This window comes from Anastrepha ludens, chromosome 6, assembly GCF_028408465.1.
Source record: "Anastrepha ludens isolate Willacy chromosome 6, idAnaLude1.1, whole genome shotgun sequence".
Taxonomy (NCBI): Eukaryota; Metazoa; Arthropoda; class Insecta; order Diptera; family Tephritidae; genus Anastrepha; species Anastrepha ludens.
Window position 1 is genome coordinate 15,796,404 of NC_071502.1, and position 13,479 is coordinate 15,809,882.

The 13,479-nt window shown below is 34.5% G+C and overlaps 1 protein-coding gene across 3 annotated transcripts in view; it reads right to left on the bottom strand.

Annotated features, from left to right (window-relative positions):
* Positions 1-13,479, bottom strand: part of LOC128868014 (protein windpipe) — a 157,806-nt gene that overhangs the window by 86,331 nt on the left and 57,996 nt on the right. For all 3 annotated transcript variants that reach the window (XM_054109712.1, XM_054109714.1, XM_054109713.1), the window contains exon 3: positions 4,960-4,998. The gene's annotated coding sequence lies outside the window, so the exon portion shown is untranslated. The remainder of the gene's footprint in view (positions 1-4,959; positions 4,999-13,479) is intronic.

A 13,479-nucleotide genomic window follows, 5' to 3' on the forward strand; every position in this document is an offset into this window, starting at 1 on the left:
GCAAGATGTTGTTCCCAGAAAACTAACGGGATATTAACGCCGAAATATTCATATGGACAATACACTAGTATACATATAATTTATATAATATACATATACTATTACATATGTATCTATGTACAAAATGTACATGTTTGAAAAGAATGTGTGTACAAATAAATTTGTTTTTTTGTTCGAGTTATAGCGCTTTCTTATTGTTCGAGTTACAAAGAAGTCAATAGGGGAAAAAATGTGTTCGAGTTAGCACGTCGTTCGACTTAGCGGCTATTCGAGTTACCGCGAGTGCACTGTAATTCATTTTTTAAATTAATTTGTTTTAACACTTAAGAAAATATTTTTTTGTTAAATTTTTAAGATAAAACATATTTTGATGATATTTTTTTCGTAAATAAATATTTTTTTTAACAATTAATTCTTTTAAATTAATTTGTTTTTTAACATTTAAGAAATCTGTTTTTTTTTTTGTTAATTGTTACCCTAAAGCCATATTTCAAACAAAATTTTGTTGTTTAAAAAATAAATTTTTTTTAAATCATTAATTTTTTAAATTAATTCTTTTTAAGATAAAACATATTTCTTATATTTGTTTTTTTGTAAAGAAATAATTTTTTTTATTAAAAAATCTTTAATATATTTATGCTTCTAACAAAAATTTTTCCAAAAAAAAGTTTTTTATTATTAAATAATTAATTTTTTAAACTAATTCGTTTTAACATCTAAGAAATTTATTTTTGGTTAAAAATATATTTATACCAAACATTTTTTTTGGAAATAAATCAATTTTTTTTTTATCATTCATTCTCAAACTAATTCTTTTAAACGCTTAAAAATTTTTTTTGTTAATGTTTTAAGATGAAATATATTTCTAACGGAAATGCTTTTTTGGAAATAATTATTTTTTTTTTAATAAATTTTTGAATTATTATTTTTTATTTGTTTTAAATTATTTTTTTAATTCTGTTTTGTTTATTTTTTTTATAAAAATATACAATAATTCACATTTTATTTGTTTATTTTTTTTTAAATATAATTCATGCTATTGGGTGTCTTTTTAGCAGCATGAAACCTATCGACATCGATAACTATGCTTTGACAGCTGAGAATGACGAATTGGCAAGTCATCATGAAACGTTTAACGCCAGAATGCTTCCAAATTTACTTAAAAAAATATATTAATCTGCTCGGGAAGTTCAAAGAACACAGAGGCTGTATCATCCGTCCTTATTTCGTTCGAAATGCGGAAAGAGCTGCCGTTACGGTGAGTGGTGACCGCATCAAGCCATGCTGACCGAATTTTTTTCCCCCAAAAATTAATCAGCTAAACATCGACGACATTTGGTTTCAACAAAACGGCGTAACTAGCACCACAGTTCGCTTAACAATCGATTTATTGCAAAATCAATTTGTGACAACTCTCGTTTCAGAAGTTGTCCTGTTCACTGGCCCAGTCGTTCGTGCGGTTTAACCCCTTTGGATTACATTTTATGGGACTATGTTTAATCATTGATTTATGCCAGCAAATCAGCAACTCTTGAAACATTGGAAGCCAACATTCAAGCCACCCTTGACGCCTTACGGCCAGATTTATTGAAAAAAGTAGTCAAAAATTGGGCCGATCGCATGGGGTATGTAATCATAGCTGCGGCGGAGATGTGCCGGATATGATATTCAAAAAATAAATGCTATGAAGTTATCTATCAGGTAGGTAGGTGAAATGGTTGAAGAGCTGGTCTGCAACTCCTCAAGTATCACTAAAGCGCCGTTTTGATACCAATATGAGACCTCCGACAGGCAGATATCTACAGCCAACTAGGGCTGCTGATATAATAGAGGAGATTGATTGGACTTATATAATTAAAATATAAAAATGTATTCCGAAAATATTTCTGCTTTTTATTAACATTTTAAATACTCAAGTTCTTGAAAAAAGCACACAATACAAGAAAAAATATATAACTTAAAGTTTCAAACTTTGTACAAAATTTAAAAAAATTCAAGAAATTGGGCTTAAAATCACAGAGAAGTCAAATATTTGTCGGTTATTTATATAAAAACATGCCATTATTTAAATCCATTAGTTTAAAAATAACATTTTGTAGTAGAATTCTCCATTAGAAAAATACCTTAGCCCCTTAAAAATCGTCAACATTCAATTACGCCCACCATTTATGTGGCCACCTAATGGACTACCTTGAGTATGCAAATATCGAACGCCCAACTAGCTTGGTGGCCCACATTAGCCCACTCGGTTTGAGTGCTGGTAGCCACCACAATTCAGAGTAATATTCTTCGATTTCAATTCATGAAAACTGCAGTTAAGTGCTGCCAATTGCATGTAGCTTGCCCTCGGGGCAAAACTTCAAGTTGCTGACTCTCTCTCTCTCCCTCTCTCTACCTTGTCGCGCATGTGCTTGTGAAGAGGTCCAAGCGACCAACTTGTGAACACGTGCGCATTCTGAACAGCCAGACATTGTACGTGTGTTTGTTGTTGTAGTGGCTTTCAAGCGAATACTTTGGTTGGGAAGACATTCAACAGGCAGCCGCGGGCGAAGTGTCAAAAGTGCCGACAAAAGTGGAAAATCGTGCAATCAATGCTGCAAAGCAATTGAAATGGAAAAGTAAACGTCAATAGCCAAGTTGCTTGGGATGTCTGTATGGTGGCGAGCGCCTGGGTGCGGGAAGTTACAACGAGATAGCTGAAAGCATCTGGCTTAGTGCAGGGAACAGGTAAAAGAGCTCTAAGTGCGTTTACGGGCACATTTCGTGTCACTTGACAATTTATCGGCCAATTTCTGTGCACTCATACAAACGGCAAATGATATGATATTTGCAAGGCAGCGAATTGAATAAAAAATAAAAACAAAAGCAAAAACAAAAAAGTGGTCATTACACCCCAACCACCCAACGGAGGACTACGAACAAACAGCTGCGTCGAATAGACCATCGCAATTGCACCGTTGGGATTAGAAGTGCGACTGATAAGCGCAGATATCGATTAGCAAAAGGCAAAAATACCGAACCAAGTGCCAAGTTCAGTTCACCTGCAACCGACATCTCCAACTGGCTCGCTGGTGTCTGACGCTGCTGCGCTCGCTCGTTCGCTTGCAAATGGCAATGTCAGCCTTGACAGCTGCGCTACCTTGCAACGCTGCAAAACAGATTGGAGCGCGCGCGATCGGCGATTGGTGCGAGATCGCCGCAACTTATCTATGAGATACTTTTACCAATTTCGGTTAGACAGCTCGACGGTTAGGTGGCTGCCTGCCAGTCACTAGCCATAACAACAAGAAGGCGCAAAAGTCGCACGCCAAGTGTGCGTGAGTGAGTGTGTGCGCAATGCTAAAGACCGATGCAGCGATCGTTTATCGAGTCAATCCGATCGAATTATGAATGCCCAAAAGCACCGGCCGGCCGGCATACAAGCGTCGCATCGTTTCGCTAAGCAACAACTTGTTTTGACGTTTCCTTGTGACGGTGTTGTCGGCGGTCTTTGCTACTCATACATACACACTTCTCACTTGTCTCACCAGCTGCAACTGTTTAGCAGACTAGCTGGCCGTGTGTTGTTATCGTTGCTGCTGTTGCTGCCGCCAATGGTGGCATGACTTTGGTTGGTAACTATTGACTTGCACTGCCACCTTCTGGAGCTACGCGCTCGTGTGGCTTATGAACTGGTTTCGGCGATTGGCGCATATTTGCGTGCCCAGACGTCTATTGCTGCATATGGAAATGTGTGTATGTGTGTGTTGTTGCATACACTCGTTGTATGTTTTAGCGATAGTTTCGATATCGTCTGATCTAACTGGATGAAGATCGTGACTAAATTGGTGATCTTGAAATTGACATTTCGCAATAACGCTAAAGGAGCTTTATTCCATTCCAACCAGACACAGAGACTCTTGCAAATGTTTGCGTATTTAGAGGTTGGCTGCGTATTTAGATAATTGGTTGTCCAAGTAAACAGAGCTTGATTATTTTAAATTATTATTTACCGTTTTTTTGTGGGCTTTAACTGTTAGCGCAGATAATTTACTCGTATCCAGTCAACTCTGCAAAGCATTTTTGTAATAAATTCATACAAAAACGGGGGCGATGCGGACCTGCCCTACACCTGCGATCGAGGTTATGCTCGAGCTGACCCCACTTCATATAGGCATTCAGCAATCAGCCAAGCGTACCCTGTTGAATATTACTAGAGATGGTTTCAGTAGAGGAAAAGCGTGTTATAAGCACATGGAATTACTGATTCTGCAACCTCCCCTTACCCAGCTACCCAAAGTCATAAAATTTGATAAGAAGTTCAGCATTGACAACAAGGTAAACTGGAGTACACCTGCTTTGGAAAGGAAACTCCAGGAGTGTACCCTGCACTGGCACAAAGATGGCTGGAAGACATCAGAAGGCATTTTTTCTTTGTTTACTCCTTTCGCGAGCAAGAAAACATTTTTTTCATTTTCAAAGACAGGCGCGATCACTTGCCCCAACGATGAAGATTGTGCAAGGCGAGTCGAAGCTGCTGAGCAACCACTGAGTGCTTAACAGATGAGTAGATTTTTAAATCATCCGCGAACAGGAAGCAATTCGAAAAGGTAAAACATTTGCTTAGGTCATTGATAAAAATGATAAAAATAAGTGACCCTAAGATGCTCGCTTGGGGGACACATGACGTAGCAACAAACAACAAAGTGGTTCGATAAAACTTCATCGATGTTTGCCACACACCGTTTGTCCGTCAAACACGACTGGAGCCAATGCAGAAAGATGGAGTGAAAGCCCAAGCAAGCTAACTTGTTTACTAGAATCTCGTGCGTGCCTATCTGCATATTTCCATATTTCCATGCCTACCTAGTTTAAATATTTAATAGTTCCTAATTCTAAAACTCAAATTGAAGTCTTATATTCAAATCGAATCGTTAGAAGTACATACATACATATGAATGTATGTATGTGTTTACATACCTTTTTGATGGTTGTTACGCCCCGTTGTCAAATGAAGCTCTGTAAGAAAATGAAAACGTAAAATTAGTTTTATGTTTTACTAAAATAAGTATGAAAATTTGTAAATAAGTGAGATATTTAATTTTTTTACTTTTTTAGTACTTAAAAAATGTTTACATTTTTAATATCAGTATTTTTAAATATTTTTTTAACTATTTACAATATAATTTTCCACGGCTGCAATTTTTGTGTATTGAATTTTTTGCTTAAGGATATAGGGGTAGCCAGAATTTTCAAAACATTTTATTTTTTTTGCATATTATTAAAATATAATATCCTAAAATTATTGGGTGAAAATTTGAAGCGAATCCGACAAATACTTTTCGAGTTATTCAACAATTAACAAGGGGCGCTCGGGCGCACCGGAGCTCGATAGCAAAACTTTAAAGGGTAAGACTCCGTCAGAAAATATGAGATTTGCAAGTGGTCTTTCGATTTCTTTGAAACTTTGGGAAATATTAGTTCTAGGTAAGATACATTCGAGCCTAAAAGGATTATGAAAAATTTTCAAAATTGAGTCATCTACGCCATGTTGAAAATCGAGACCGTGTTTTTTTCAAAAATCAATATTTCTTGAACCGTTGGATGGATTTCAATGCAATTTACAGACAATATAGAAACAAATAAGTAGTTTAAATTAGTATTATGTTAAAAAAAAATTTTCGAAATTTTGACCAAAAAAAAGTCAAAAAAATTTTTTGAATCAATTTTTAGTTGATTTGGCCAGTTTTTTAGAATTTCTGTTATACACGTTTCCTTAGGCACGCACGGTTTAGGTAACAGGTGTGCAATGCGCGCTGCGTTATGTGTTCCTGTATGAAGTGACTGGAGCAGACTGCTGCAGGTCTGTGCGCGTTTTTCTACTCCCGCGCTGCGTAACCGCGAACTTCACGGTGCGCGCTTCCACTAAAATCGTAATATCTCGAGAACTATTATAGACACCATAAAATTTTTTTTTTTTCAAAATAAAGGTTAAATCATAAGGAATCGTTACGTGTATAACAGAAATTCTAAAAAACTGGCCAAATCAACTAAAAATTGATTCAAAAAATTTTTTTGACTTTTTTTTGGTCAAAATTTCGAAAATTTTTTTTTAACATAATACTAATTTAAACTACTTATTTGTTTCTATATTGTCTGTAAATTGCATTGAAATCCATCCAACGGTTCAAGAAATATTGATTTTTGAAAAAAACACGGTCTCGATTTTCAACATGGCGTAGATGACTCAATTTTGAAAATTTTTCATAATCCTTTTAGGCTCGAATGTATCTTACCTAGAACTAATATTTCCCAAAGTTTCAAAGAAATCGAAAGACCACTTGCAAATCTCATATTTTCTGACGGAGTCTTACCCTAAATGCATTTTTCTCAAAACTATGTTTTTTGAACTGGTGATCACTGTAACTTAAAAACCGCTTGGTAGATTTTAATAAAATTTATACTGCTTTGGAAAAATATAAAAAACTCGGGCTTGATCGAAGGATTTTTTTTTTCAAAAATTTCGATTTTTTTTTTAAGAATTAATGGTCAGGTTTTTTCTCGAAAATCTGAAAAATATTTCCTGATTAATTTTGAAAAAAAGCTTCGATCAGGCACAAGATTATCTATTAATAACACTAATTTCTCTTGTCCGATGAATTTTAGATGAAACTCTTGTGATGATCACTTTTACAATTATTAATTTTTTGTTTTTCTGAAATTTTGTTAAAGTCAAGTCGAATGATGACATGTATTAATGCTATGTTTTTTTTTTGTAAAATAAAGCAATTGACTAGCAAAAACAAATTATTCAGTATCATCATTTTTTCGGGCCTCTGACTACCCCTAACCCCTTAAAGCGCCTTGAGTTTTGGTATACAAAATGTAAAATTCATTCACTACTGGCTATCGCTGATATTAGGCAAATTTTTTTTTTTGCATGCGATGTTGAAAATTTTCTTCTCTTCCATTAGTCCGGAAGACAGGGGGCATTTTGATCTCATCATTTCAAGCCGACTGATTTTAATACTGAAGGCAGACGCCATCCAATGGGTGATGAAACCAACCATCAGCTGGTCCAGTAGCGGTAGTAACAACTCATTTAATACGGGCTGAAATTTTTTTGTGCTTTGCTGACATTTAGTAGAATAAAAAAAAATAGTCAGCTGCGCCGTAGAGGGGGGAAAATACGTCAGCTGAGCAGGTGAACTTGTAAAAAAATTTGAAAAGTAAAACTACTTTATGCTGAAATGAAATGAAATTTTTTTACATAATTTTGGACACATATGAAAATATAATAATGATGGTCAGCTGCGTTTATAGCGGTGGGAAGACCGTCAGCCGAGGCAAAAATGTATCATTGCGATCAGCTGACGTATTTTCCCCCCTGTATGGCGCAGCTGACTATTTTTTTTTTTATTCTACTAACTGTCAACAATACATGAACAAAATTTCAGCCGGCATAAAATGAGTTGGTAGACATTTTTTTCGACACGTTTCGTACCCTCCCACAATCACACCCACCACGGGTGCGCAAGCTGACGTTCACATTTGTTATTCATGAAAGCTAAATCCCAAGTATAGTCAAGAATTTAACGGTATAAAAACGCAGTGCCAAATCGACCCCTGGTTCGCGGACTACATGGAAGAAATGCTAAACAACTCAGCACAAACAATTCCCAAAAATCAAGGAGGCATTTTAGTTGCGTCATAAAAAACAAGTTGCAAATTTTGATGCATGTTTTTTGAAAATTGTTAAATTTTTGTTACTTTCCTACAAAGGTTGGCGCTTTTGGTTATAAGGTTTTATGGTAGAATGTCCTAACTTTTATAAAGTCAGAAAAAAATATTAATAGATAAAAAAATTATTAAATCTTGGTAAGCTAATTTAAATGTAGAATAACTAACTGGGCCTTAAATCTATAAATTTATTTAAAAAATAATAAAAACGTAATTTCACCCCAGCCGTTACACAGCCCATAAAACGCAATCCATTACCTAGAAAAATCTAAAAAGAGTGAATGACATTAGGGAAGTTCACAGTTGTAACTGCACGCATGCATAAACTTGCATAAGTATGGACATTTAGCGCTCATAACAATTTCTTTTTACTTATTCGTGCAACTACACAGTTTTCATTGACTAAAATAAGCAGCCGACCTGAATGTTTGATGAAAATCCATAAGCCATTTAATTTGTATGCATATCAGAGGGCAACTGTAGAACATAGCACAGGAACATGATTGGACATAAGCGTACATGCATACATATGTACATAGGTATGTATGTGCGTATGCCTGTTCTAAGTGAAAGCAGATTCTTTTCTAGCAATGCAATTAAACAGAATATAAAAGTAGGCACTTAGTACCTAGAAATACCTACATAACAATGCATTAAAAATATTTATTAATGCAGAATGGTATGCGGTAAGTTATGCATGTACAGTAGGTGGCCACATTATTGTGTTCATTTGTAAAAAAAAAAAATTTAAATTATTATTAGAAAAAAATAGTTTTCTTTTTATTTTATGAAGTTTTTTTTATTAAATAAAATATGATATAATTAGGTTTAGAAATAATATTACATAAATTCTGTTTTGGAAAATAATATTCACTGAATATTTAATAAATTTCTTCACTTTGAGCAATTCCTATTTTGCAATTACCTAACAAAAGCTTAGGAAAGCAATTGGATGCTCTCGCTCAAGCACCTCACGTATCACTGCAACCCATACAGGCCATTGGAAGGTAGGGGGATCATGCAGCCAGACTTAAGCGCCCTTTCAAGGCTTCGCTCTTTCGGTAAGCCTTTCTTGCGGCCAGTTAATGAACCCTTAGAGTTCTCTATAAGAGTTAAAAAGTTAGCTGCTTTGCTTGGATATCTCGAAATTGATTTCATTCAAAAAACAAACAAAAAAATGCAAAATTTTCCTCAATATTTCACACTTTTTAATAAAAATTCTTAATTTTTGGGTGTTTTCTCTCATATAAAAAAATACACCTCGAGCATTCGTCAGGTGCAGAGGTTGCATAAGACCGGCAGCAAAAAACAAAATCCCGAAATACGACGGGTGGTAAAACTGTGTACTTGAAATTTTTCCATACATTCTAATTGAAAAGTTTTGATAAAAATTTGTTGAATTTTTTTTTTAATTTGCAAAAGTTAGAAGCTTGAATTTGTATGATTTCTGTAGTAGAAAGGACTGAATTTCCATAAAAAAACAATTTTTTAATGTAGTAAGAAACAAATATTTTGTTTTTGTTGTTGTAGCAGTATAAACATTCCTCATATATTACATGTAAGGGGAATGCTGCTGGAGTGACCGTCCTTAGTCGGACTGTCGTGGGAACGTTATTTTTTTCAAAGCTTTTTTTTATTTTTTATTTTGTTTTATTTTATTTTTTATGTTCAAACATCCCATTCTTTGGGAGGCACTTACACGACTTGGCAGCTTAGCTGCAAGTCAGATGTTTACACTGTTTTACTCGGTTTTTAACTATCGTACTCTAAATTAAAATAGAACTAATAGGTACGGGTGTGAATATTGTAACAATAAATATATACTAATTAAGTGAAGGAAATGTCTTCTGATGCGGCAAGAATTCAGCAGAGCCGCTTTTTGAAGGTCATAGATAAGGTGCTTCTCCAATTTGAGCTTCTTGAGGTTTTCCGTCAGATTTACGTGAACGAGTCCGTGGGCCGATACGATCAGTGGCAATGTAAACACCTTTCTGAGTTTCCACTGCCAATTGATGTCAATCCCCAAATCGGAGTATTTGTTGATTTTCTCTGGGTACGTTTTATGGATATTTTTGTTCAATGGGACACCAAAGTCTATGACAAACGCAGTGTTGTCATTTTTATTTACTACAAATATGTCAGGTCTATTATGAGTTTTGGAACATATCTGTAATAGGGTGTCTTCTCACGATGAAAATCGTACATTTGAGCAAGTCGTAGGTGTATAATTTTTGCATCATCTTTGTGCCGTTTGAGGTAAAAAGAGTTTTATTAATAGCATACACCCAGCTAGAACATAGTTTAGAGTTTCGCCGTGGTCGCCACATCTACGACATATGTCTGCCGGAGCATTGGGCTCTCTGATGACGTACTTTACATAATTTCGCGTGGATACTACTCCATCTTGCATAGCAAATATAGCACTTTCTGTTTCGGCGAAAATTCCTGTAGTGATTAGCCATAAGTGCGACAGTTTCGCGTCGACATGCGAGCTTTTCAATTCTTTTTAATATTACGCCATGTATGGGCATTCGTGATCATTGTTCAACTTTGCCCATTTTTGTTGTAATGTTCCTGCTGTGAAACTCATGCATCATTCTGAGAGGAGTAAATTTGTCATCAGCTGCACTGACGGCATGGTGAAGTGCTGAGTTTCCGGCCTTTCCATAGAAGTATTTACTTTCTAAGTTTCAGGATCAGCTTGTCGTGCAGTGCTCCAACGTCAATTGCAGCTCTACCTTCTTCTTTCCTAGGCAGTGCAAATGTCAACACAGAGCTTTTAGGATGATGACATTTATGTTTAGTCATTTTTGTCCTCATCATGCGTTCCAAGTTGTTGAGTTCAATTCCATTTTACTGCGTCAAAACTATACGAAATTACAGGTATTGCAAATGAGTTGATAGCTCTGATCTAGTTATTGCCATTCAGGTTTGTCTTGCAAAGTCCGTGGAGTCGTCTTTTGTACTTGGCTATAAGCTTTTTTCTTATTTGGATTGTTTCAACATTGTTGTTTTGTTTTTTATTTTATTATTAGTTACGTAACAGACTGTACTTTATAAATGTCCAAGCATAAACTAAGTTTTTCACACAACACCGATGTTATTTTAGCTTATTTAGACCAAAAAATATCAAAAGCACAAAATCCTATTACCAGATGGGCCACCCTGTAGTATATTGACAGTTTTGAATTAAAAAAAAATTACTTAAAAAAAATCATATGAACAGAATTATTTGGCCACCTACTGTATACAGCCACATAGAATAATTGATAGCGCAACCGAAACACGTGATTAAATTTTAAAACCTGCATATTAATTTTCTCTATGAATTGTTGACATGTAGCGCAGACAGAAAAAAACAATTAAAAATTATTAACTGAAAGCAAAATAAAGCAGAAGGAAAGGAATTTTATGATGCGCGAAAAAATTAAAAACCATGCGAGAAAACATAAAAACTGCAATTATTTTGAAAATAAAAATAGTTTCAGGTATCCGCAATAAACGAAATTACCTAAGCTAACCTAAAAACAATTTACGAAAATTTTCCTCTTTCATCAGCTCATCAGTTGTACGTTGTTTTGCATGACTTGAAATTTGTTAATTTTTGTATTTTTCTGCGGTTGTGAGAAAAGCGAACGCACGCATTTCTGTGAGTGAATTTGCACGCAATGAATGCAAGAAATAATTGTATTGAGACGAAATATGCCAATCGAGTGAAAGAAAGTAATTTTCGCGCTTTATTCCTAATTTGCATGCATGTAGTGGTGATTACATACAAATGTACACACATACATATGAAAGTGTGCGCTTATGCTCACAGGTGAGTACGTAAAAGCTTTGCGTAATCTCAGCTTGAAAACGCAGCTAATGATGCAAGTTGAAACTAAGAAAAAAAAATGCAACAAAAAGAAAAAAGAAGCAAAACCAAAAACAAAAACAAAAGCGACTACACACATATATGCACAATGAAGAAATGCAAACTCTTTTGTAACGAACGAGACAGAAATATTTACAAGCTTAGCGCTGCAATATTCAGCAAAAATATAAGCTACTCTATGCTGATGTGAGTCATATTTTGTACTGAATTCGTTGGCTTATTAAAAGTCTTTTTTTGGATTTTCCATAGTTATTGATGATATTTCGATTTTTACGATTAGTAAAAACGCTTGAAGAGTATTTTTTTAGAAGCGAATAAACGGAAATAGAAATAAAATTTTTAAACGTTTTTTCAAATCCCTCAAACTGGCTCTATTTTAGAGATAACAGTGTGTAACAATTTTTGGATAGTTCATGAAACAAATTCAGGATGAAAGTACTAATAACAACCCCCAAAATTTTGTGTATTTTCAGTTAAAACTATGTTTTATAGGCCAGTAAATTTTTAAATTATATACCTTCCACTTCTAGAGAGAGTGAAAAAAACGGCTTAGGCTTAAGTACTTAACAGAGCAGAATACCTTGTTTGAAAATGCGCCGTAAAATTTAGTGGGGCAATATTTTTTAATAATATTTTAACTCGTTTTCTCATACAAAATAGTGTCGTTTTGACCCGTTTTTGGAGAAGTTTCCAAAAAAAAATGTATTTGTGAGGTCGCTTGAGGGCTAAATATTTTTTGAAAATTATTCCTCGTAAAAGTTCACTAGGGGTCTGCTCAGATTGCAGAGAAATTCTGACAAAAAGGAACATAAAATTCTAAAGCAACTGAAATAAGCGAATAGCTCCCCAGTGCAACTCAAAGATATGCAACACTTTTTATACTTTCTTTTAGTTGGTACATTCATCAAATAATAAATAAATAAACACATTTCATTTTAAATATCAAATCATATCCGCTTTAAATATTATTAAAATTAATTTTAAAAATATTCTTCAATATTGCTTTGTTTGTTTAAGTCTTAGCATTTTTTGTTCGAGCTTCATCTCTCAAATTTTGAAGGACAAGTACATATCAAGAGAATTTGTGATTTCTTCTTCTCTGTCCATAGCCTTGTCAAAGGCTGTAACAGTTTCTAACGCCGTTATAATATGTTTTACTTCAGTTCTGAATATTTGCTCACTCTACTTAGTACCAGTGATGGTAAATGTAGGGAAAATTCCATACATGTAGGTATTTTTGTCGAAAAATGTGGGTGTATACTAGGGAAAAGGACAGATTTTTTTAAATTCTGTAAATGTAGGAAATTTTCAAGGCTAGAAAAAATTTTAGAATAACGGGAAAAATTAAAAAAGTTCATTGAAAATAAAAAACCGCAGTAAGATTTCATGTCAGATTTTTTTTCCTTATGACAGCATACTTTTAAAAGCGTTAATACTGCAACATTGCCATTTTTTTTCTTCGTTAATGCTAACGCGATTTTTTCTTCGCGCGCAAATTGTTAGTTGTCCCGCGTTTTCTGCTGTTTTTCACTTTTGAAGTAAGTTTGCAATTATTTTAGTTTCAGCTTTTTTTATATTTAAAACGCATATATTTTACAGAAATGAGAAATGCGCAGCGTGCGACAAAGTTTTGAACTGCGGCAATAAAAAATACACCTAAAATAAACAGTTTTTTAAGAAAAAGCCTAGTAAACCAAATGGTTTCAGAAATTTCGAAATAAGACTTAGCATGTTCTTTGCTGAGCATAATGTCGCGCTGCAAATGGTGGACCTCTTAATCCCGCCCTTAAAAGAAATCGTGCCGGATTCTGAAATAATAAAAAATTCTGAGCTCGGAAGATATGTGTACCAGCATAATAAAAAATGTATTGGCAAAAGAGGAA